General features: G+C 30.1%; 25 non-coding genes across 25 annotated transcripts; all 25 read right to left on the bottom strand.

Moving 5' to 3' along the window:
- Positions 1–534: 534 nt before the first annotated feature.
- TRNAT-AGU (transfer RNA threonine (anticodon AGU)) lies at positions 535–608 on the bottom strand. The gene has a single exon. It is a non-coding gene; the product is annotated as a tRNA-Thr (tRNA).
- An 848-nt stretch (positions 609–1,456) lies between these two features.
- TRNAT-AGU (transfer RNA threonine (anticodon AGU)) lies at positions 1,457–1,530 on the bottom strand. Its single transcript has one exon. It is a non-coding gene; the product is annotated as a tRNA-Thr (tRNA).
- Positions 1,531–2,357: 827 nt separating this feature from the next.
- TRNAT-AGU (transfer RNA threonine (anticodon AGU)) lies at positions 2,358–2,431 on the bottom strand. Its single transcript has one exon. It is a non-coding gene; the product is annotated as a tRNA-Thr (tRNA).
- Positions 2,432–3,279: 848 nt separating this feature from the next.
- TRNAT-AGU (transfer RNA threonine (anticodon AGU)) lies at positions 3,280–3,353 on the bottom strand. The gene has a single exon. It is a non-coding gene; the product is annotated as a tRNA-Thr (tRNA).
- An 828-nt stretch (positions 3,354–4,181) lies between these two features.
- Positions 4,182–4,255, bottom strand: TRNAT-AGU (transfer RNA threonine (anticodon AGU)). Its single transcript has one exon. It is a non-coding gene; the product is annotated as a tRNA-Thr (tRNA).
- Positions 4,256–5,094: 839 nt separating this feature from the next.
- TRNAT-AGU (transfer RNA threonine (anticodon AGU)) lies at positions 5,095–5,168 on the bottom strand. Its single transcript has one exon. It is a non-coding gene; the product is annotated as a tRNA-Thr (tRNA).
- Positions 5,169–5,994: 826 nt separating this feature from the next.
- Positions 5,995–6,068, bottom strand: TRNAT-AGU (transfer RNA threonine (anticodon AGU)). Its single transcript has one exon. It is a non-coding gene; the product is annotated as a tRNA-Thr (tRNA).
- Positions 6,069–6,909: 841 nt separating this feature from the next.
- TRNAT-AGU (transfer RNA threonine (anticodon AGU)) lies at positions 6,910–6,983 on the bottom strand. Its single transcript has one exon. It is a non-coding gene; the product is annotated as a tRNA-Thr (tRNA).
- Positions 6,984–7,810: 827 nt separating this feature from the next.
- Positions 7,811–7,884, bottom strand: TRNAT-AGU (transfer RNA threonine (anticodon AGU)). The gene has a single exon. It is a non-coding gene; the product is annotated as a tRNA-Thr (tRNA).
- Positions 7,885–8,724: 840 nt separating this feature from the next.
- TRNAT-AGU (transfer RNA threonine (anticodon AGU)) lies at positions 8,725–8,798 on the bottom strand. Its single transcript has one exon. It is a non-coding gene; the product is annotated as a tRNA-Thr (tRNA).
- Positions 8,799–9,626: 828 nt separating this feature from the next.
- TRNAT-AGU (transfer RNA threonine (anticodon AGU)) lies at positions 9,627–9,700 on the bottom strand. Its single transcript has one exon. It is a non-coding gene; the product is annotated as a tRNA-Thr (tRNA).
- An 839-nt stretch (positions 9,701–10,539) lies between these two features.
- On the bottom strand, positions 10,540–10,613 carry TRNAT-AGU (transfer RNA threonine (anticodon AGU)). Its single transcript has one exon. It is a non-coding gene; the product is annotated as a tRNA-Thr (tRNA).
- An 828-nt stretch (positions 10,614–11,441) lies between these two features.
- On the bottom strand, positions 11,442–11,515 carry TRNAT-AGU (transfer RNA threonine (anticodon AGU)). The gene has a single exon. It is a non-coding gene; the product is annotated as a tRNA-Thr (tRNA).
- An 840-nt stretch (positions 11,516–12,355) lies between these two features.
- On the bottom strand, positions 12,356–12,429 carry TRNAT-AGU (transfer RNA threonine (anticodon AGU)). The gene has a single exon. It is a non-coding gene; the product is annotated as a tRNA-Thr (tRNA).
- An 828-nt stretch (positions 12,430–13,257) lies between these two features.
- Positions 13,258–13,331, bottom strand: TRNAT-AGU (transfer RNA threonine (anticodon AGU)). The gene has a single exon. It is a non-coding gene; the product is annotated as a tRNA-Thr (tRNA).
- Positions 13,332–14,168: 837 nt separating this feature from the next.
- On the bottom strand, positions 14,169–14,242 carry TRNAT-AGU (transfer RNA threonine (anticodon AGU)). The gene has a single exon. It is a non-coding gene; the product is annotated as a tRNA-Thr (tRNA).
- Positions 14,243–15,070: 828 nt separating this feature from the next.
- On the bottom strand, positions 15,071–15,144 carry TRNAT-AGU (transfer RNA threonine (anticodon AGU)). Its single transcript has one exon. It is a non-coding gene; the product is annotated as a tRNA-Thr (tRNA).
- An 841-nt stretch (positions 15,145–15,985) lies between these two features.
- TRNAT-AGU (transfer RNA threonine (anticodon AGU)) lies at positions 15,986–16,059 on the bottom strand. The gene has a single exon. It is a non-coding gene; the product is annotated as a tRNA-Thr (tRNA).
- An 827-nt stretch (positions 16,060–16,886) lies between these two features.
- On the bottom strand, positions 16,887–16,960 carry TRNAT-AGU (transfer RNA threonine (anticodon AGU)). Its single transcript has one exon. It is a non-coding gene; the product is annotated as a tRNA-Thr (tRNA).
- Positions 16,961–17,801: 841 nt separating this feature from the next.
- Positions 17,802–17,875, bottom strand: TRNAT-AGU (transfer RNA threonine (anticodon AGU)). Its single transcript has one exon. It is a non-coding gene; the product is annotated as a tRNA-Thr (tRNA).
- Positions 17,876–18,702: 827 nt separating this feature from the next.
- On the bottom strand, positions 18,703–18,776 carry TRNAT-AGU (transfer RNA threonine (anticodon AGU)). The gene has a single exon. It is a non-coding gene; the product is annotated as a tRNA-Thr (tRNA).
- Positions 18,777–19,617: 841 nt separating this feature from the next.
- Positions 19,618–19,691, bottom strand: TRNAT-AGU (transfer RNA threonine (anticodon AGU)). The gene has a single exon. It is a non-coding gene; the product is annotated as a tRNA-Thr (tRNA).
- Positions 19,692–20,518: 827 nt separating this feature from the next.
- On the bottom strand, positions 20,519–20,592 carry TRNAT-AGU (transfer RNA threonine (anticodon AGU)). Its single transcript has one exon. It is a non-coding gene; the product is annotated as a tRNA-Thr (tRNA).
- Positions 20,593–21,433: 841 nt separating this feature from the next.
- Positions 21,434–21,507, bottom strand: TRNAT-AGU (transfer RNA threonine (anticodon AGU)). Its single transcript has one exon. It is a non-coding gene; the product is annotated as a tRNA-Thr (tRNA).
- An 827-nt stretch (positions 21,508–22,334) lies between these two features.
- TRNAT-AGU (transfer RNA threonine (anticodon AGU)) lies at positions 22,335–22,408 on the bottom strand. Its single transcript has one exon. It is a non-coding gene; the product is annotated as a tRNA-Thr (tRNA).
- Between the last annotated feature and the right edge of the window lie 412 nt (positions 22,409–22,820).

Here is a 22,820-nt window from a genome sequence, read left to right as displayed (position 1 = left end):
AGTTAAAAAGTAATCGTGAAATGAAAACATGAGATCTCAATGATAGAATTATTGTTAACATTTTATCTGGAAGCTTGCTCAATAAATGGAAAGATTTATTTCTGGAATTGCTTTCCTAACACAATATTGTTTATGTTAAGTAACAAATAATCCATTATTTTCTATTGCTCCCTAAACTCTGATGACTAAATTGTCTATCAATTTATCTTGAGAAACTCACATTGTTACTGACTTTTGTTTAAACATTTCCTCTGACTGGACACCATATTGTTCCTGGAGATTGCTCAGACATGATGATTGGCAATTTCTGGAATTCTTTTCTAGTTACCTTGGCATCAATTTACTTCTACAAAATAACTGATATTAAAAAAGGGGAATATTGCATTTTTTGTGTTTTCTGATTTGGACTGTATCTAGAAATGTGGTACATATTACTGAACACGTGAGAAAGGGTAAAGGCTGCTGAAGCATTCACATGTCTTTTTGTGATGAATTATCAACAAACTATGTTCTGAGTTGATGAAAATAAATGAAAAGCGCTGCTGAGATTTGAAGTCAGGATCTCCTGTTTACTAGACAGGCGCTTTAACCAACTAAGCCACAGCACCACATGATGCCCTGGAGCTTCACAAAGAAAAATGATATATCTAAGATATGCTATTTGGTAACAATTTTTGATATTCTTATAACTATTGCTTTATCAATTTTTCAAACCGGTGGAAATTTAGAGTATAAATAGAAAGTTGTGTTCTCTCTTTTCATTCATGATTTACAGCACCTTCATTCTTAAAATATCTTGTCAAAGTAATTTTCTAAATTTTTTTAGCACTTTTATTGATTTCTCTGTAAGTAATGCTACATGGGAATAAATGTCAATTAATTTTTGATATTCAGAAAACAAAAACATGTAGTAAAATTAAGAACTCTGTTTTAAAAAGTCAGAATTATGGTTAGCATTCTTTATTGCTTTATTGATGCTTTTTCAAGAGAAGTTTAGCTTTTCATCAAGAAGTATTTTCCTAACACAATTTTAAGGATGTTATGGAAATAAATATGGGTTAAATGTCAATGATTCCCTAGCTATGATGACTAAACTGACTCTCAAATTACTGTACCTTGGGAAACTTACTTTTTTACAGACATTTTAACACTTTCTGTGTTATTCTCTTTTTAATGTACTCTAAATTAATTTTGCAGTTTACCCAATATGATGAAGGCTATTTTGTAAAAATTCATCTATTTACCTTAACATAGGCATATTTCTACAAATTAACTTATGTTGAAATAGGGTGAAGTTTTGTTGTTTGTCGTCTTCTGACATGGATGGCATCTTTAAACTTTTTTACATTGGTGACCAAATGTGCCAAAGTGAAAGCAGATAAAGGTTTTACACATCTTATTTTGTTATGCATCAACAAAAAACTACATACTGGTGTGATAAAAAGGTATCAAGCAAAGGTACTGCTGAGATATGAACTCAGGATCTCCTGTTTACTAGACAGGCACTTTAACCAACTAAGCCACAGCACCACTTGCACTGCCTTACATATAATGACAAATTATATGTCTAAAGTATAATATTTTTTATTATTTTTATATATTTTTTTGAAACTAGTATTTTATTAATTCTTTAAACAGTTGGAAACTTACAGTAAGTTATATAATGCTTTTTTCTCCTTTATTTTGTAAATACAGGCTCTACATTCTTACAATGTTTGTTCAAGTCACTTGTTAATATGCTTTATTGTAATAGATATTATGGCGTTCTTATTAATGTAGTCATCCCTGGGAAATTAAAGTCAGTCTATTGTTGGTACTCATACAGTTAAAAAGTAATCGTGAAATGAAAACATGAGATCTCAATGATAGAATTATTGTTAACATTTTATCTGGAAGCTTGCTCAATAAATGGAAAGATTTATTTCTGGAATTGCTTTCCTAACACAATATTGTTTATGTTAAGTAACAAATAATCCATTATTTTCTATTGCTCCCTAAACTCTGATGACTAAATTGTCTATCAATTTATCTTGAGAAACTCACATTGTTACTGACTTTTGTTTAAACATTTCCTCTGACTGGACACCATATTGTTCCTGGAGATTGCTCAGACATGATGATTGGCAATTTCTGGAATTCTTTTCTAGTTACCTTGGCATCAATTTACTTCTACAAAATAACTGATATTAAAAAAGGGGAATATTGCATTTTTTGTGTTTTCTGATTTGGACTGTATCTAGAAATGTGGTACATATTACTGAACATGTGAGAAAGGGTAAAGGCTGCTGAAGCATTCACATGTCTTTTTGTGATGAATTATTAACAAACTATGTTCTGAGTTGATGAAAATAAATGAAAAGCGCTGCTGAGATTTGAAGTCAGGATATCCTGTTTACTAGACAGGCGCTTTAACCAACTAAGCCACAGCACCACATGATGCCCTGGAGCTTCACAAAGAAAAATGATATATCTAAGATATGCTATTTGGTAACAATTTTTGATATTCTTATAACTATTGCTTTATCAATTTTTCAAACCGGTGGAAATTTAGAGTATAAATAGAAAGTTGTGTTCTCTCTTTTCATTCATGATTTACAGCACCTTCATTCTTAAAATATCTTGTCAAAGTAATTTTCTAAATTTTTTTAGCACTTTTATTGATTTCTCTGTAAGTAATGCTACATGGGAATAAATGTCAATTAATTTTTGATATTCAGAAAACAAAAACATGTAGTAAAATTAAGAACTCTGTTTTAAAAAGTCAGAATTATGGTTAGCATTCTTTATTGCTTTATTGATGCTTTTTCAAGAGAAGTTTAGCTTTTCATCAAGAAGTATTTTCCTAACACAATTTTAAGGATGTTATGGAAATAAATATGGGTTAAATGTCAATGATTCTCTAGCTATGATGACTAAACTGACTCTCAAATTACTGTACCTTGGGAAACTTACTTTTTTACAGACATTTTAACACTTTCTGTGTTATTCTCTTTTTAATGTACTCTAAATTAATTTTGCAGTTTACCCAATATGATGAAGGCTATTTTGTAAAAATTCATCTATTTACCTTAACATAGGCATATTTCTACAAATTAACTTATGTTGAAATAGGGTGAAGTTTTGTTGTTTGTCGTCTTCTGACATGGATGGCATCTTTAAACTTTTTTACATTGGTGACCAAATGTGCCAAAGTGAAAGCAGATAAAGGTTTTACACATCTTATTTTGTTATGCATCAACAAAAAACTACATACTGGTGTGATAAAAAGGTATCAAGCAAAGGTACTGCTGAGATATGAACTCAGGATCTCCTGTTTACTAGACAGGCACTTTAACCAACTAAGCCACAGCACCACTTGCACTGCCTTACATATAATGACAAATTATATGTCTAAAGTATAATATTTTTTATTATTTTTATATATTTTTTTGAAACTAGTATTTTATTAATTCTTTAAACAGTTGGAAACTTACAGTAAGTTATATAATGCTTTTTTCTCCTTTATTTTGTATATACAGGCCCTACATTCTTACAATGTTTGTTCAAGTCACTTGTTAATATGCTTTATTGTAATAGATATTATGGCATTCTTATTAATGTAGTCATCCCTGGGAAATTAAAGTCAGTCTATTGTTGGTACTCATACAGTTAAAAAGTAATCGTGAAATGAAAACATGAGATCTCAATGATAGAATTATTGTTAACATTTTATCTGGAAGCTTGCTCGATAAATGGAAAGATTTATTTCTGGAATTGCTTTCCTAACACAATATTGTTTATGTTAAGTAACAAATAATCCATTATTTTCTATTGCTCCCTAAACTCTGATGACTAAATTGTCTATCAATTTATCTTGAGAAACTCACATTGTTACTGACTTTTGTTCAAACATTTCCTCTGACTGGACACCATATTGTTCCTGGAGATTGCTCAGACATGATGATTGGCAATTTCTGGAATTCTTTTCTAGTTACCTTGGCATCAATTTACTTCTACAAAATAACTGATATTAAAAAAGGGGAATATTGCATTTTTTTGTGTTTTCTGATTTGGACTGTATCTAGAAATGTGGTACATATTACTGAACATGTGAGAAAGGGTAAAGGCTGCTGAAGCATTCACATGTCTTTTTGTGATGAATTATCAACAAACTATGTTCTGAGTTGATGAAAATAAATGAAAGGTGCTGCTGAGATTTGAACTCAGGATCTCCTGTTTACTAGACAGGTGCTTTAACCAACTAAGCCACAGCACCACATGATGCCCTGGAGCTTCACAAAGAAAAATGATATATCTAAGATATGCTATTTGGTAACAATTTTTGATATTCTTATAACTATTGCTTTATCAATTTTTCAAACCGGTGGAAATTTAGAGTATAAATAGAAAGTTGTGTTCTCTCTTTTCATTCATGATTTACAGCACCTTCATTCTTAAAATATCTTGTCAAAGTAATTTTCTAATTTTTTTTAGCACTTTTATTGATTTCTCTGTAAGTAATGCTACATGGGAATAAATGTCAATTAATTTTTGATATTCAGAAAACAAAAACATGTAGTAAAATTAAGAACTCTGTTTTAAAAAGTCAGAATTATGGTTAGCATTTTTTATTGATGCTTTTTCAAGAGAAGTTTAGCTTTTCATCAAGAAGTATTTTCCTAACACAATTTTAAGGATGTTATGGAAATAAATATGGGTTAAATGTCAATGATTCTCTAGCTATGATGACTAAACTGACTCTCAAATTACTGTACCTTGGGAAACTTACTTTTTACAGACATTTTAACACTTTCTGTGTTATTCTCTTTTTAATGTACTCTAAATTAATTTTGCAGTTTACCCAATATGATGAAGGCTATTTTGTAAAAATTCATCTATTTACCTTAACATAGGCATATTTCTACAAATTAACTTATGTTGAAATAGGGTGAAGTTTTGTTGTTTGTCGTCTTCTGACATGGATGGCATCTTTAAACTTTTTTACATTGGTGACCAAATGTGCCAAAGTGAAAGCAGATAAAGGTTTTACACATCTTATTTTGTTATGCATCAACAAAAAACTACATACTGGTGTGATAAAAAGGTATCAAGCAAAGGTACTGCTGAGATATGAACTCAGGATCTCCTGTTTACTAGACAGGCACTTTAACCAACTAAGCCACAGCACCACTTGCACTGCCTTACATATAATGACAAATTATGTCTAAAGTATAATATTTTTTATTATTTTTATATATTTTTTTGAAACTAGTATTTTATTAATTCTTTAAACAGTTGGAAACTTACAGTAAGTTATATAATGCTTTTTTCTCCTTTATTTTGTATATACAGGCCCTACATTCTTACAATGTTTGTTCAAGTCACTTGCTAATATGCTTTATTGTAATAGATATTATGGCATTCTTATTAATGTAGTCATCCCTGGGAAATTAAAGTCAGTCTATTGTTGGTACTCATACAGTTAAAAAGTAATCGTGAAATGAAAACATGAGATCTCAATGATAGAATTATTGTTAACATTTTATCTGGAAGCTTGCTCGATAAATGGAAAGATTTATTTCTGGAATTGCTTTCCTAACACAATATTGTTTATGTTAAGTAACAAATAATCCATTATTTTCTATTGCTCCCTAAACTCTGATGACTAAATTGTCTATCAATTTATCTTGAGAAACTCACATTGTTACTGACTTTTGTTCAAACATTTCCTCTGACTGGACACCATATTGTTCCTGGAGATTGCTCAGACATGATGATTGGCAATTTCTGGAATTCTTTTCTAGTTACCTTGGCATCAATTTACTTCTACAAAATAACTGATATTAAAAAAGGGGAATATTGCATTTTTTTGTGTTTTCTGATTTGGACTGTATCTAGAAATGTGGTACATATTACTGAACATGTGAGAAAGGGTAAAGGCTGCTGAAGCATTCACATGTCTTTTTGTGATGAATTATCAACAAACTATGTTCTGAGTTGATGAAAATAAATGAAAGGCGCTGCTGAGATTTGAACTCAGGATCTCCTGTTTACTAGACAGGTGCTTTAACCAACTAAGCCACAGCACCACATGATGCCCTGGAGCTTCACAAAGAAAAATGATATATCTAAGATATGCTATTTGGTAACAATTTTTGATATTCTTATAACTATTGCTTTATCAATTTTTCAAACCGGTGGAAATTTAGAGTATAAATAGAAAGTTGTGTTCTCTCTTTTCATTCATGATTTACAGCACCTTCATTCTTAAAATATCTTGTCAAAGTAATTTTCTAATTTTTTTTTAGCACTTTTATTGATTTCTCTGTAAGTAATGCTACATGGGAATAAATGTCAATTAATTTTTGATATTCAGAAAACAAAAACATGTAGTAAAATTAAGAACTCTGTTTTAAAAAGTCAGAATTATGGTTAGCATTCTTTATTGATGCTTTTTCAAGAGAAGTTTAGCTTTTCATCAAGAAGTATTTTCCTAACACAATTTTAAGGATGTTATGGAAATAAATATGGGTTAAATGTCAATGATTCTCTAGCTATGATGACTAAACTGACTCTCAAATTACTGTACCTTGGGAAACTTACTTTTTTACAGACATTTTAACACTTTCTGTGTTATTCTCTTTTTAATGTACTCTAAATTAATTTTGCAGTTTACCCAATATGATGAAGGCTATTTTGTAAAAATTCATCTATTTACCTTAACATAGGCATATTTCTACAAATTAACTTATGTTGAAATAGGGTGAAGTTTTGTTGTTTGTCGTCTTCTGACATGGATGGCATCTTTAAACTTTTTTACATTGGTGACCAAATGTGCCAAAGTGAAAGCAGATAAAGGTTTTACACATCTTATTTTGTTATGCATCAACAAAAAACTTCATACTGGTGTGATAAAAAGGTATCAAGCAAAGGTACTGCTGAGATATGAACTCAGGATCTCCTGTTTACTAGACAGGCACTTTAACCAACTAAGCCACAGCACCACTTGCACTGCCTTACATATAATGACAAATTATATGTCTAAAGTATAATATTTTTTATTATTTTTATATATTTTTTTGAAACTAGTATTTTATTAATTCTTTAAACAGTTGGAAACTTACAGTAAGTTATATAATGCTTTTTTCTCCTTTATTTTGTAAATACAGGCTCTACATTCTTACAATGTTTGTTCAAGTCACTTGTTAATATGCTTTATTGTAATAGATATTATGGCGTTCTTATTAATGTAGTCATCCCTGGGAAATTAAAGTCAGTCTATTGTTGGTACTCATACAGTTAAAAAGTAATCGTGAAATGAAAACATGAGATCTCAATGATAGAATTATTGTTAACATTTTATCTGGAAGCTTGCTCAATAAATGGAAAGATTTATTTCTGGAATTGCTTTCCTAACACAATATTGTTTATGTTAAGTAACAAATAATCCATTATTTTCTATTGCTCCCTAAACTCTGATGACTAAATTGTCTATCAATTTATCTTGAGAAACTCACATTGTTACTGACTTTTGTTTAAACATTTCCTCTGACTGGACACCATATTGTTCCTGGAGATTGCTCAGACATGATGATTGGCAATTTCTGGAATTCTTTTCTAGTTACCTTGGCATCAATTTACTTCTACAAAATAACTGATATTAAAAAAGGGGAATATTGCATTTTTTGTGTTTTCTGATTTGGACTGTATCTAGAAATGTGGTACATATTACTGAACACGTGAGAAAGGGTAAAGGCTGCTGAAGCATTCACATGTCTTTTTGTGATGAATTATCAACAAACTATGTTCTGAGTTGATGAAAATAAATGAAAAGCGCTGCTGAGATTTGAAGTCAGGATCTCCTGTTTACTAGACAGGCGCTTTAACCAACTAAGCCACAGCACCACATGATGCCCTTGAGCTTCACAAAGAAAAATGATATATCTAAGATATGCTATTTGGTAACAATTTCTGATATTCTTATAACTATTGCTTTATCAATTTTTCAAACCGGTGGAAATTTAGAGTATAAATAGAAAGTTGTGTTCTCTCTTTTCATTCATGATTTACAGCACCTTCATTCTTAAAATATCTTGTCAAAGTAATTTTCTAATTTTTTTTAGCACTTTTATTGATTTCTCTGTAAGTAATGCTACATGGGAATAAATGTCAATTAATTTTTGATATTCAGAAAACAAAAACATGTAGTAAAATTAAGAACTCTGTTTTAAAAAGTCAGAATTATGGTTAGCATTCTTTATTGATGCTTTTTCAAGAGAAGTTTAGCTTTTCATCAAGAAGTATTTTCCTAACACAATTTTAAGGATGTTATGGAAATAAATATGGGTTAAATGTCAATGATTCTCTAGCTATGATGACTAAACTGACTCTCAAATTACTGTACCTTGGGAAACTTACTTTTTTACAGACATTTTAACACTTTCTGTGTTATTCTCTTTTTAATGTACTCTAAATTAATTTTGCAGTTTACCCAATATGATGAAGGCTATTTTGTAAAAATTCATCTATTTACCTTAACATAGGCATATTTCTACAAATTAACTTATGTTGAAATAGGGTGAAGTTTTGTTGTTTGTCGTCTTCTGACATGGATGGCATCTTTAAACTTTTTTACATTGGTGACCAAATGTGCCAAAGTGAAAGCAGATAAAGGTTTTACACATCTTATTTTGTTATGCATCAACAAAAAACTACATACTGGTGTGATAAAAAGGTATCAAGCAAAGGTACTGCTGAGATATGAACTCAGGATCTCCTGTTTACTAGACAGGCACTTTAACCAACTAAGCCACAGCACCACTTGCACTGCCTTACATATAATGACAAATTATATGTCTAAAGTATAATATTTTTTATTATTTTTATATATTTTTTTGAAACTAGTATTTTATTAATTCTTTAAACAGTTGGAAACTTACAGTAAGTTATATAATGCTTTTTTCTCCTTTATTTTGTATATACAGGCCCTACATTCTTACAATGTTTGTTCAAGTCACTTGTTAATATGCTTTATTGTAATAGATATTATGGCATTCTTATTAATGTAGTCATCCCTGGGAAATTAAAGTCAGTCTATTGTTGGTACTCATACAGTTAAAAAGTAATCGTGAAATGAAAACATGAGATCTCAATGATAGAATTATTGTTAACATTTTATCTGGAAGCTTGCTCGATAAATGGAAAGATTTATTTCTGGAATTGCTTTCCTAACACAATATTGTTTATGTTAAGTAACAAATAATCCATTATTTTCTATTGCTCCCTAAACTCTGATGACTAAATTGTCTATCAATTTATCTTGAGAAACTCACATTGTTACTGACTTTTGTTCAAACATTTCCTCTGACTGGACACCATATTGTTCCTGGAGATTGCTCAGACATGATGATTGGCAATTTCTGGAATTCTTTTCTAGTTACCTTGGCATCAATTTACTTCTACAAAATAACTGATATTAAAAAAGGGGAATATTGCATTTTTTTGTGTTTTCTGATTTGGACTGTATCTAGAAATGTGGTACATATTACTGAACATGTGAGAAAGGGTAAAGGCTGCTGAAGCATTCACATGTCTTTTTGTGATGAATTATCAACAAACTATGTTCTGAGTTGATGAAAATAAATGAAAGGCGCTGCTGAGATTTGAACTCAGGATCTCCTGTTTACTAGACAGGTGCTTTAACCAACTAAGCCACAGCACCACATGATGCCCTGGAGCTTCACAAAGAAAAATGATATATCTAAGATATGCTATTTGGTAACAATTTTTGATATTCTTATAACTATTGCTTTATCAATTTTTCAAACCGGTGGAAATTTAGAGTATAAATAGAAAGTTGTGTTCTCTCTTTTCATTCATGATTTACAGCACCTTCATTCTTAAAATATCTTGTCAAAGTAATTTTCTAATTTTTTTTAGCACTTTTATTGATTTCTCTGTAAGTAATGCTACATGGGAATAAATGTCAATTAATTTTTGATATTCAGAAAACAAAAACATGTAGTAAAATTAAGAACTCTGTTTTAAAAAGTCAGAATTATGGTTAGCATTTTTTATTGATGCTTTTTCAAGAGAAGTTTAGCTTTTCATCAAGAAGTATTTTCCTAACACAATTTTAAGGATGTTATGGAAATAAATATGGGTTAAATGTCAATGATTCTCTAGCTATGATGACTAAACTGACTCTCAAATTACTGTACCTTGGGAAACTTACTTTTTACAGACATTTTAACACTTTCTGTGTTATTCTCTTTTTAATGTACTCTAAATTAATTTTGCAGTTTACCCAATATGATGAAGGCTATTTTGTAAAAATTCATCTATTTACCTTAACATAGGCATATTTCTACAAATTAACTTATGTTGAAATAGGGTGAAGTTTTGTTGTTTGTCGTCTTCTGACATGGATGGCATCTTTAAACTTTTTTACATTGGTGACCAAATGTGCCAAAGTGAAAGCAGATAAAGGTTTTACACATCTTATTTTGTTATGCATCAACAAAAAACTACATACTGGTGTGATAAAAAGGTATCAAGCAAAGGTACTGCTGAGATATGAACTCAGGATCTCCTGTTTACTAGACAGGCACTTTAACCAACTAAGCCACAGCACCACTTGCACTGCCTTACATATAATGACAAATTATATGTCTAAAGTATAATATTTTTTATTATTTTTATATATTTTTTTGAAACTAGTATTTTATTAATTCTTAAAACAGTTGGAAACTTACAGTAAGTTATATAATGCTTTTTTCTCCTTTATTTTGTATATACAGGCCCTACATTCTTACAATGTTTGTTCAAGTCACTTGTTAATATGCTTTATTGTAATAGATATTATGGCGTTCTTATTAATGTAGTCATCCCTGGGAAATTAAAGTCAGTCTATTGTTGGTACTCATACAGTTAAAAAGTAATCGTGAAATGAAAACATGAGATCTCAATGATAGAATTATTGTTAACATTTTATCTGGAAGCTTGCTCGATAAATGGAAAGATTTATTTCTGGAATTGCTTTCCTAACACAATATTGTTTATGTTAAGTAACAAATAATCCATTATTTTCTATTGCTCCCTAAACTCTGATGACTAAATTGTCTATCAATTTATCTTGAGAAACTCACATTGTTACTGACTTTTGTTTAAACATTTCCTCTGACTGGACACCATATTGTTCCTGGAGATTGCTCAGACATGATGATTGGCAATTTCTGGAATTCTTTTCTAGTTACCTTGGCACCAATTTACTTCTACAAAATAACTGATATTAAAAAAGGGGAATATTGCATTTTTTTGTGTTTTCTGATTTGGACTGTATCTAGAAATGTGGTACATATTACTGAACATGTGAGAAAGGGTAAAGGCTGCTGAAGCATTCACATGTCTTTTTGTGATGAATTATCAACAAACTATGTTCTGAGTTGATGAAAATAAATGAAAGGCGCTGCTGAGATTTGAACTCAGGATCTCCTGTTTACTAGACAGGCGCTTTAACCAACTAAGCCACAGCACCACATGATAACCTGAAGCTTCACAAAGAAAAATGATATATCTAAGATATGCTATTTGGTAACAATTTTTGATATTCTTATAACTATTGCTTTATCAATTTTTCAAACCGGTGGAAATTTAGAGTATAAATAGAAAGTTGTGTTCTCTCTTTTCATTCATGATTTACAGCACCTTCATTCTTAAAATATCTTGTCAAAGTAATTTTCTAATTTTTTTTAGCACTTTTATTGATTTCTCTGTAAGTAATGCTACATGGGAATAAATGTCAATTAATTTTTGATATTCAGAAAACAAAAACATGTAGTAAAATTAAGAACTCTGTTTTAAAAAGTCAGAATTATGGTTAGCATTCTTTATTGATGCTTTTTCAAGAGAAGTTTAGCTTTTCATCAAGAAGTATTTTCCTAACACAATTTTAAGGATGTTATGGAAATAAATATGGGTTAAATGTCAATGATTCTCTAGCTATGATGACTAAACTGACTCTCAAATTACTGTACCTTGGGAAACTTACTTTTTTACAGACATTTTAACACTTTCTGTGTTATTCTCTTTTTAATGTACTCTAAATTAATTTTGCAGTTTACCCAATATGATGAAGGCTATTTTGTAAAAATTCATCTATTTACCTTAACATAGGCATATTTCTACAAATTAACTTATGTTGAAATAGGGTGAAGTTTTGTTGTTTGTCGTCTTCTGACATGGATGGCATCTTTAAACTTTTTTACATTGGTGACCAAATGTGCCAAAGTGAAAGCAGATAAAGGTTTTACACATCTTATTTTGTTATGCATCAACAAAAAACTACATACTGGTGTGATAAAAAGGTATCAAGCAAAGGTACTGCTGAGATATGAACTCAGGATCTCCTGTTTACTAGACAGGCACTTTAACCAACTAAGCCACAGCACCACTTGCACTGCCTTACATATAATGACAAATTATATGTCTAAAGTATAATATTTTTTATTATTTTTATATATTTTTTTGAAACTAGTATTTTATTAATTCTTTAAACAGTTGGAAACTTACAGTAAGTTATATAATGCTTTTTTCTCCTTTATTTTGTACATACAGGCCCTACATTCTTACAATGTTTGTTCAAGTCACTTGTTAAAATGCTTTATTGTAATAGATATTATGGCATTCTTATTAATGTAGTCATCCCTGGGAAATTAAAGTCAGTCTATTGTTGGTACTCATACAGTTAAAAAGTAATCGTGAAATGAAAACATGAGATCTCAATGATAGAATTATTGTTAACATTTTATCTGGAAGCTTGCTCGATAAATGGAAAGATTTATTTCTGGAATTGCTTTCCTAACACAATATTGTTTATGTTAAGTAACAAATAATCCATTATTTTCTATTGCTCCCTAAACTCTGATGACTAAATTGTCTATCAATTTATCTTGAGAAACTCACATTGTTACTGACTTTTGTTCAAACATTTCCTCTGACTGGACACCATATTGTTCCTGGAGATTGCTCAGACATGATGATTGGCAATTTCTGGAATTCTTTTCTAGTTACCTTGGCATCAATTTACTTCTACAAAATAACTGATATTAAAAAAGGGGAATATTGCATTTTTTTGTGTTTTCTGATTTGGACTGTATCTAGAAATGTGGTACATATTACTGAACATGTGAGAAAGGGTAAAGGCTGCTGAAGCATTCACATGTCTTTTTGTGATGAATTATCAACAAACTATGTTCTGAGTTGATGAAAATAAATGAAAGGCGCTGCTGAGATTTGAACTCAGGATCTCCTGTTTACTAGACAGGTGCTTTAACCAACTAAGCCACAGCACCACATGATGCCCTGGAGCTTCACAAAGAAAAATGATATATCTAAGATATGCTATTTGGTAACAATTTTTGATATTCTTATAACTATTGCTTTATCAATTTTTCAAACCGGTGGAAATTAAAGTATAAATAGAAAGTTGTGTTCTCTCTTTTCATTCATGATTTACAGCACCTTCATTCTTAAAATATCTTGTCAAAGTAATTTTCTAATTTTTTTTAGCACTTTTATTGATTTCTCTGTAAGTAATGCTACATGGGAATAAATGTCAATTAATTTTTGATATTCAGAAAACAAAAACATGTAGTAAAATTAAGAACTCTGTTTTAAAAAGTCAGAATTATGGTTAGCATTTTTATTGATGCTTTTTCAAGAGAAGTTTAGCTTTTCATCAAGAAGTATTTTCCTAACACAATTTTAAGGATGTTATGGAAATAAATATGGGTTAAATGTCAATGATTCTCTAGCTATGATGACTAAACTGACTCTCAAATTACTGTACCTTGGGAAACTTACTTTTTACAGACATTTTAACACTTTCTGTGTTATTCTCTTTTTAATGTACTCTAAATTAATTTTGCAGTTTACCCAATATGATGAAGGCTATTTTGTAAAAATTCATCTATTTACCTTAACATAGGCATATTTCTACAAATTAACTTATGTTGAAATAGGGTGAAGTTTTGTTGTTTGTCGTCTTCTGACATGGATGGCATCTTTAAACTTTTTTACATTGGTGACCAAATGTGCCAAAGTGAAAGCAGATAAAGGTTTTACACATCTTATTTTGTTATGCATCAACAAAAAACTACATACTGGTGTGATAAAAAGGTATCAAGCAAAGGTACTGCTGAGATATGAACTCAGGATCTCCTGTTTACTAGACAGGCACTTTAACCAACTAAGCCACAGCACCACTTGCACTGCCTTACATATAATGACAAATTATATGTCTAAAGTATAATATTTTTTATTATTTTTATATATTTTTTTGAAACTAGTATTTTATTAATTCTTAAAACAGTTGGAAACTTACAGTAAGTTATATAATGCTTTTTTCTCCTTTATTTTGTATATACAGGCCCTACATTCTTACAATGTTTGTTCAAGTCACTTGTTAATATGCTTTATTGTAATAGATATTATGGCGTTCTTATTAATGTAGTCATCCCTGGGAAATTAAAGTCAGTCTATTGTTGGTACTCATACAGTTAAAAAGTAATCGTGAAATGAAAACATGAGATCTCAATGATAGAATTATTGTTAACATTTTATCTGGAAGCTTGCTCGATAAATGGAAAGATTTATTTCTGGAATTGCTTTCCTAACACAATATTGTTTATGTTAAGTAACAAATAATCCATTATTTTCTATTGCTCCCTAAACTCTGATGACTAAATTGTCTATCAATTTATCTTGAGAAACTCACATTGTTACTGACTTTTGTTTAAACATTTCCTCTGACTGGACACCATATTGTTCCTGGAGATTGCTCAGACATGATGATTGGCAATTTCTGGAATTCTTTTCTAGTTACCTTGGCACCAATTTACTTCTACAAAATAACTGATATTAAAAAAGGGGAATATTGCATTTTTTTGTGTTTTCTGATTTGGACTGTATCTAGAAATGTGGTACATATTACTGAACATGTGAGAAAGGGTAAAGGCTGCTGAAGCATTCACATGTCTTTTTGTGATGAATTATCAACAAACTATGTTCTGAGTTGATGAAAATAAATGAAAGGCGCTGCTGAGATTTGAACTCAGGATCTCCTGTTTACTAGACAGGCGCTTTAACCAACTAAGCCACAGCACCACATGATGCCCTGAAGCTTCACAAAGAAAAATGATATATCTAAGATATGCTATTTGGTAACAATTTTTGATATTCTTATAACTATTGCTTTATCAATTTTTCAAACCGGTGGAAATTTAGAGTATAAATAGAAAGTTGTGTTCTCTCTTTTCATTCATGATTTACAGCACCTTCATTCTTAAAATATCTTGTCAAAGTAATTTTCTAATTTTTTTTTAGCACTTTTATTGATTTCTCTGTAAGTAATGCTACATGGGAATAAATGTCAATTAATTTTTGATATTCAGAAAACAAAAACATGTAGTAAAATTAAGAACTCTGTTTTAAAAAGTCAGAATTATGGTTAGCATTCTTTATTGATGCTTTTTCAAGAGAAGTTTAGCTTTTCATCAAGAAGTATTTTCCTAACACAATTTTAAGGATGTTATGGAAATAAATATGGGTTAAATGTCAATGATTCTCTAGCTATGATGACTAAACTGACTCTCAAATTACTGTACCTTGGGAAACTTACTTTTTTACAGACATTTTAACACTTTCTGTGTTATTCTCTTTTTAATGTACTCTAAATTAATTTTGCAGTTTACCCAATATGATGAAGGCTATTTTGTAAAAATTCATCTATTTACCTTAACATAGGCATATTTCTACAAATTAACTTATGTTGAAATAGGGTGAAGTTTTGTTGTTTGTCGTCTTCTGACATGGATGGCATCTTTAAACTTTTTTACATTGGTGACCAAATGTGCCAAAGTGAAAGCAGATAAAGGTTTTACACATCTTATTTTGTTATGCATAAACAAAAAACTACATACTGGTGTGATAAAAAGGTATCAAGCAAAGGTACTGCTGAGATATGAACTCAGGATCTCCTGTTTACTAGACAGGCACTTTAACCAACTAAGCCACAGCACCACTTGCACTGCCTTACATATAATGACAAATTATATGTCTAAAGTATAATATTTTTTATTATTTTTATATATTTTTTTGAAACTAGTATTTTATTAATTCTTTAAACAGTTGGAAACTTACAGTAAGTTATATAATGCTTTTTTCTCCTTTATTTTGTAAATACAGGCTCTACATTCTTACAATGTTTGTTCAAGTCACTTGTTAATATGCTTTATTGTAATAGATATTATGGCGTTCTTATTAATGTAGTCATCCCTGGGAAATTAAAGTCAGTCTATTGTTGGTACTCATACAGTTAAAAAGTAATCGTGAAATGAAAACATGAGATCTCAATGATAGAATTATTGTTAACATTTTATCTGGAAGCTTGCTCGATAAATGGAAAGATTTATTTCTGGAATTGCTTTCCTAACACAATATTGTTTATGTTAAGTAACAAATAATCCATTATTTTCTATTGCTCCCTAAACTCTGATGACTAAATTGTCTATCAATTTATCTTGAGAAACTCACATTGTTACTGACTTTTGTTTAAACATTTCCTCTGACTGGACACCATATTGTTCCTGGAGATTGCTCAGACATGATGATTGGCAATTTCTGGAATTCTTTTCTAGTTACCTTGGCATCAATTTACTTCTACAAAATAACTGATATTAAAAAAGGGGAATATTGCATTTTTTGTGTTTTCTGATTTGGACTGTATCTAGAAATGTGGTACATATTACTGAACATGTGAGAAAGGGTAAAGGCTGCTGAAGCATTCACATGTCTTTTTGTGATGAATTATCAACAAACTATGTTCTGAGTTGATGAAAATAAATGAAAGGCGCTGCTGAGATTTGAACTCAGGATCTCCTGTTTACTAGACAGGCGCTTTAACCAACTAAGCCACAGCACCACATGATGCCCTGAAGCTTCACAAAGAAAAATGATATATCTAAGATATGCTATTTGGTAACAATTTTTGATATTCTTATAACTATTGCTTTATCAATTTTTCAAACCGGTGGAAATTTAGAGTATAAATAGAAAGTTGTGTTCTCTCTTTTCATTCATGATTTACAGCACCTTCATTCTTAAAATATCTTGTCAAAGTAATTTTCTAATTTTTTTTTAGCACTTTTATTGATTTCTCTGTAAGTAATGCTACATGGGAATAAATGTCAATTAATTTTTGATATTCAGAAAACAAAAACATGTAGTAAAATTAAGAACTCTGTTTTAAAAAGTCAGAATTATGGTTAGCATTCTTTATTGATGCTTTTTCAAGAGAAGTTTAGCTTTTCATCAAGAAGTATTTTCCTAACACAATTTTAAGGATGTTATGGAAATAAATATGGGTTAAATGTCAATGATTCTCTAGCTATGATGACTAAACTGACTCTCAAATTACTGTACCTTGGGAAACTTACTTTTTTACAGACATTTTAACACTTTCTGTGTTATTCTCTTTTTAATGTACTCTAAATTAATTTTGCAGTTTACCCAATATGATGAAGGCTATTTTGTAAAAATTCATCTATTTACCTTAACATAGGCATATTTCTACAAATTAACTTATGTTGAAATAGGGTGAAGTTTTGTTGTTTGTCGTCTTCTGACATGGATGGCATCTTTAAACTTTTTTACATTGGTGACCAAATGTGCCAAAGTGAAAGCAGATAAAGGTTTTACACATCTTATTTTGTTATGCATAAACAAAAAACTACATACTGGTGTGATAAAAAGGTATCAAGCAAAGGTACTGCTGAGATATGAACTCAGGATCTCCTGTTTACTAGACAGGCACTTTAACCAACTAAGCCACAGCACCACTTGCACTGCCTTACATATAATGACAAATTATATGTCTAAAGTATAATATTTTTTATTATTTTTATATATTTTTTTGAAACTAGTATTTTATTAATTCTTTAAACAGTTGGAAACTTACAGTAAGTTATATAATGCTTTTTTCTCCTTTATTTTGTAAATACAGGCTCTACATTCTTACAATGTTTGTTCAAGTCACTTGTTAATATGCTTTATTGTAATAGATATTATGGCGTTCTTATTAATGTAGTCATCCCTGGGAAATTAAAGTCAGTCTATTGTTGGTACTCATACAGTTAAAAAGTAATCGTGAAATGAAAACATGAGATCTCAATGATAGAATTATTGTTAACATTTTATCTGGAAGCTTGCTCGATAAATGGAAAGATTTATTTCTGGAATTGCTTTCCTAACACAATATTGTTTATGTTAAGTAACAAATAATCCATTATTTTCTATTGCTCCCTAAACTCTGATGACTAAATTGTCTATCAATTTATCTTGAGAAACTCACATTGTTACTGACTTTTGTTTAAACATTTCCTCTGACTGGACACCATATTGTTCCTGGAGATTGCTCAGACATGATGATTGGCAATTTCTGGAATTCTTTTCTAGTTACCTTGGCATCAATTTACTTCTACAAAATAACTGATATTAAAAAAGGGGAATATTGCATTTTTTGTGTTTTCTGATTTGGACTGTATCTAGAAATGTGGTACATATTACTGAACATGTGAGAAAGGGTAAAGGCTGCTGAAGCATTCACATGTCTTTTTGTGATGAATTATCAACAAACTATGTTCTGAGTTGATGAAAATAAATGAAAGGCGCTGCTGAGATTTGAACTCAGGATCTCCTGTTTACTAGACAGGCGCTTTAACCAACTAAGCCACAGCACCACATGATGCCCTGAAGCTTCACAAAGAAAAATGATATATCTAAGATATGCTATTTGGTAACAATTTTTGATATTCTTATAACTATTGCTTTATCAATTTTTCAAACCGGTGGAAATTTAGAGTATAAATAGAAAGTTGTGTTCTCTCTTTTCATTCATGATTTACAGCACCTTCATTCTTAAAATATCTTGTCAAAGTAATTTTCTAATTTTTTTTTAGCACTTTTATTGATTTCTCTGTAAGTAATGCTACATGGGAATAAATGTCAATTAATTTTTGATATTCAGAAAACAAAAACATGTAGTAAAATTAAGAACTCTGTTTTAAAAAGTCAGAATTATGGTTAGCATTCTTTATTGATGCTTTTTCAAGAGAAGTTTAGCTTTTCATCAAGAAGTATTTTCCTAACACAATTTTAAGGATGTTATGGAAATAAATATGGGTTAAATGTCAATGATTCTCTAGCTATGATGACTAAACTGACTCTCAAATTACTGTACCTTGGGAAACTTACTTTTTTACAGACATTTTAACACTTTCTGTGTTATTCTCTTTTTAATGTACTCTAAATTAATTTTGCAGTTTACCCAATATGATGAAGGCTATTTTGTAAAAATTCATCTATTTACCTTAACATAGGCATATTTCTACAAATTAACTTATGTTGAAATAGGGTGAAGTTTTGTTGTTTGTCGTCTTCTGACATGGATGGCATCTTTAAACTTTTTTACATTGGTGACCAAATGTGCCAAAGTGAAAGCAGATAAAGGTTTTACACATCTTATTTTGTTATGCATCAACAAAAAACTACATACTGGTGTGATAAAAAGGTATCAAGCAAAGGTACTGCTGAGATATGAACTCAGGATCTCCTGTTTACTAGACAGGCACTTTAACCAACTAAGCCACAGCACCACTTGCACTGCCTTACATATAATGACAAATTATATGTCTAAAGTATAATATTTTTTATTATTTTTATATATTTTTTTGAAACTAGTATTTTATTAATTCTTTAAACAGTTGGAAACTTACAGTAAGTTATATAATGCTTTTTTCTCCTTTATTTTGTAAATACAGGCTCTACATTCTTACAATGTTTGTTCAAGTCACTTGTTAATATGCTTTATTGTAATAGATATTATGGCGTTCTTATTAATGTAGTCATCCCTGGGAAATTAAAGTCAGTCTATTGTTGGTACTCATACAGTTAAAAAGTAATCGTGAAATGAAAACATGAGATCTCAATGATAGAATTATTGTTAACATTTTATCTGGAAGCTTGCTCGATAAATGGAAAGATTTATTTCTGGAATTGCTTTCCTAACACAATATTGTTTATGTTAAGTAACAAATAATCCATTATTTTCTATTGCTCCCTAAACTCTGATGACTAAATTGTCTATCAATTTATCTTGAGAAACTCACATTGTTACTGACTTTTGTTTAAACATTTCCTCTGACTGGACACCATATTGTTCCTGGAGATTGCTCAGACATGATGATTGGCAATTTCTGGAATTCTTTTCTAGTTAACTTGGCATCAATTTACTTCTACAAAATAACTGATATTAAAAAAGGGGAATATTGCATTTTTTGTGTTTTCTGATTTGGACTGTATCTAGAAATGTGGTACATATTACTGAACATGTGAGAAAGGGTAAAGGCTGCTGAAGCATTCACATGTCTTTTTGTGATGAATTATCAACAAACTATGTTCTGAGTTGATGAAAATAAATGAAAGGCACTGCTGAGATTTGAACTCAGGATCTCCTGTTTACTAGACAGGCGCTTTAACCAACTAAGCCACAGCACCACATGATGCCCTGAAGCTTCACAAAGAAAAATGATATATCTAAGATATGCTATTTGGTAACAATTTTTGATATTCTTATAACTATTGCTTTATCAATTTTTCAAACCGGTGGAAATTTAGAGTATAAATAGAAAGTTGTGTTCTCTCTTTTCATTCATGATTTACAGCACCTTCATTCTTAAAATATCTTGTCAAAGTAATTTTCTAATTTTTTTTTAGCACTTTTATTGATTTCTCTGTAAGTAATGCTACATGGGAATAAATGTCAATTAATTTTTGATATTCAGAAAACAAAAACATGTAGTAAAATTAAGAACTCTGTTTTAAAAAGTCAGAATTATGGTTAGCATTCTTTATTGATGCTTTTTCAAGAGAAGTTTAGCTTTTCATCAAGAAGTATTTTCCTAACACAATTTTAAGGATGTTATGGAAATAAATATGGGTTAAATGTCAATGATTCTCTAGCTATGATGACTAAACTGACTCTCAAATTACTGTACCTTGGGAAACTTACTTTTTTACAGACATTTTAACACTTTCTGTGTTATTCTCTTTTTAATGTACTCTAAATTAATTTTGCAGTTTACCCAATATGATGAAGGCTATTTTGTAAAAATTCATCTATTTACCTTAACATAGGCATATTTCTACAAATTAACTTATGTTGAAATAGGGTGAAGTTTTGTTGTTTGTCGTCTTCTGACATGGATGGCATCTTTAAACTTTTTTACATTGGTGACCAAATGTGCCAAAGTGAAAGCAGATAAAGGTTTTACACATCTTATTTTGTTATGCATCAACAAAAAACTACATACTGGTGTGATAAAAAGGTATCAAGCAAAGGTACTGCTGAGATATGAACTCAGGATCTCCTGTTTACTAGACAGGCACTTTAACCAACTAAGCCACAGCACCACTTGCACTGCCTTACATATAATGACAAATTATATGTCTAAAGTATAATATTTTTTATTATTTTTATATATTTTTTTGAAACTAGTATTTTATTAATTCTTTAAACAGTTGGAAACTTACAGTAAGTTATATAATGCTTTTTTCTCCTTTATTTTGTAAATACAGGCTCTACATTCTTACAATGTTTGTTCAAGTCACTTGTTAATATGCTTTATTGTAATAGATATTATGGCGTTCTTATTAATGTAGTCATCCCTGGGAAATTAAAGTCAGTCTATTGTTGGTACTCATACAGTTAAAAAGTAATCGTGAAATGAAAACATGAGATCTCAATGATAGAATTATTGTTAACATTTTATCTGGAAGCTTGCTCGATAAATGGAAAGATTTATTTCTGGAATTGCTTTCCTAACACAATATTGTTTATGTTAAGTAACAAATAATCCATTATTTTCTATTGCTCCCTAAACTCTGATGACTAAATTGTCTATCAATTTATCTTGAGAAACTCACATTGTTACTGACTTTTGTTTAAACATTTCCTCTGACTGGACACCATATTGTTCCTGGAGATTGCTCAGACATGATGATTGGCAATTTCTGGAATTCTTTTCTAGTTAACTTGGCATCAATTTACTTCTACAAAATAACTGATATTAAAAAAGGGGAATATTGCATTTTTTGTGTTTTCTGATTTGGACTGTATCTAGAAATGTGGTACATATTACTGAACATGTGAGAAAGGGTAAAGGCTTCTGAAGCATTCACATGTCTTTTTGTGATGAATTATCAACAAACTATGTTCTGAGTTGATGAAAATAAATGAAAGGCGCTGCTGAGATTTGAACTCAGGATCTCCTGTTTACTAGACAGGTGCTTTAACCAACTAAGCCACAGCACCACATGATGCCCTGAAGCTTCACAAAGAAAAATGATATATCTAAGATATGCTATTTGGTAACAATTTTTGATATTCTTATAACTATTGCTTTATCAATTTTTCAAACCGGTGGAAATTTAGAGTATAAATAGAAAGTTGTGTTCTCTCTTTTCATTCATGATTTACAGCACCTTCATTCTTAAAATATCTTGTCAAAGTAATTTTCTAATTTTTTTTTAGCACTTTTATTGATTTCTCTGTAAGTAATGCTACATGGGAATAAATGTCAATTAATTTTTGATATTCAGAAAACAAAAACATGTAGTAAAATTAAGAACTCTGTTTTAAAAAGTCAGAATTATGGTTAGCATTCTTTATTGATGCTTTTTCAAGAGAAGTTTAGCTTTTCATCAAGAAGTATTTTCCTAACACA

Source organism: Pseudophryne corroboree, chromosome 11 (genome assembly GCF_028390025.1).
Source record: "Pseudophryne corroboree isolate aPseCor3 chromosome 11, aPseCor3.hap2, whole genome shotgun sequence".
Taxonomy (NCBI): domain Eukaryota; kingdom Metazoa; phylum Chordata; class Amphibia; order Anura; family Myobatrachidae; genus Pseudophryne; species Pseudophryne corroboree.
The sequence above is the reverse complement of the archived record's forward strand: the minus strand, read 5'-3'. Positions and strand labels throughout refer to the sequence as shown.